The following is a 1,927-nucleotide window of genomic DNA, read 5'->3' on the forward strand; positions in this document are numbered from 1 at the left end:
GCTAAAAGAATTTGGTGCTTTTTAAAAATAATGTATCACATTCCTCAGTGCATCCCAAAGTCTTCAACTATTAATCGCTTTTTAAGTACAGTCACTTGTGATGTAGTCAAACACAGCAACCAAGCCCCACATAGCAAGATCCTATGAATAGCAAATTGCAGTGTTTTTGGTTTGCTGGTCAGGAAACTCTTAAGTATTATGGTAATGTATCTTAACAATGTATCAAAATAAACAGGTAAATTTAACAAGCCATCAGACAGTCAGTTACTGAGAAGGATGAGCCTGGATTTTATGTCCAACTATTGGAGTTTGGGTTGAGTCTGCATTCTTTAATTTAGCACAAACTGCACATTTTTCAAGAATGTCTGTGTAGTCTTAAAGGGAATGATGAATTTGCCAAACAACAATTTGGGGGATTGGGCACAGGAGATGGGCCATGAAACAAGAAAAAGATTCTGGAAATAAAATCTATTTAACATTATATAACCACAATCAAATGTGCCTGTTATTATGTCTTGAGTATAATAGTTTGCTAAGATGTAGTATATAGAGGAAACTCTAAGGTTGATCATCAGCTAAGAATGGAGTCTGTGTGACTTTGTCCTGTGAAGTTAAAATGAAGATATGGATAGATTCCATTAAGGTTATGCAAATTCTTCTTCATCTTTCCCTTGCCTTGATTTTTCTCTCTGTTATCCCCAATCCATCAATTTCACCTAACCTCAATAGCAGGACACTAAATGTAAAGCAATCAGCATCCTTGGTGGAATTATTAGAACGGTACAGAGCTTTAAAAACTCAGCTGGTCCTACTTAAACGAAGGGGGTCATTTCATTGGATTTTGCAGTGACAATGGTGTGCAAATGCTGAAAGTTATGACGTATTAGCAGAGGAGCTGGGTGTCACTTACAGCAACTTCTGGATTTTCACATTTAGCTGAACATGTGCTGATGCCAGAAGTTGTTGTCACGTTGACACAGTACCAACTTTGAGACAGTCAAGATTTGCATTTATTTCTATTTCACATTCCAGGTCTTTGTGTTCTGGAGATATTTTCTCCAACTCATGGTTGGTTCATACTGAGAATGTGCAAATTTGGGCTTGGGTCTTTGATTAGCCCTACATTTTTCTAAAAACCATCAACTGGGCATGTTGTAATTTTCTTTTTAATTTTACCAATCCAAAAACCTCACCAAATACATTACCCCAATACAACCGGAAGAAGATTAATAATGACTTGGATGAGATTGAATTTGATCCAGCAGTGAAGGTATGCTATTCCCTGCTTCAACCATTTCCTAGGCCCCTTGCTTATCCAATTGCCTGCTTCAAGTGCTTAAATACCTATTAGCCCAAGTGATCCCAAGCTGCCAACTCCAAGGATTTACTGGGTTCAACTCATCTATCAATTTGATTGGTTCTTGGCTCATGTACCCATCCATTCCCAATACCTTATTTGTGTTTTACATACCTCCTGATTCACTTAATCATGACTAAGTGGAACAAAAGTTTAAAAGAGAAAGAAAGCAACAGAAAGGGAGAAAGTTGTAGACATGGAAGAGTCTGGATCTATGGGTAAAAGTGGATCTGTGGACAAATTGGTAGGCCCTACCCAAAACTTGTTTATAACCATTGAATAATGTTTATTTTTATAGCTTGGGATAAACATGAGCCAATGTTGAAAGTTATTTTGAAGTAAAAGATAAAGTAATTTTAGCTCAAGTATTTCAGTATGATGCTTTGGGAAATATAATCACATCGACTTCCCTTCAGCACATCTGACCATTTCATTTTACAGCCTTGCCTGGTGCCTAGTCCAACTTAATACTGATGCCAATGTAGTTCCATGAACCAGAGTGTATAAAACTACCGCCAAATGCTTGCTAAGCCAAATACAATGAGTTTTTTTTTGGGACATTGCAATTGA

This window comes from Pristis pectinata, chromosome 10 (genome assembly GCF_009764475.1).
Source record: "Pristis pectinata isolate sPriPec2 chromosome 10, sPriPec2.1.pri, whole genome shotgun sequence".
Taxonomy (NCBI): Eukaryota; Metazoa; Chordata; class Chondrichthyes; order Rhinopristiformes; family Pristidae; genus Pristis; species Pristis pectinata.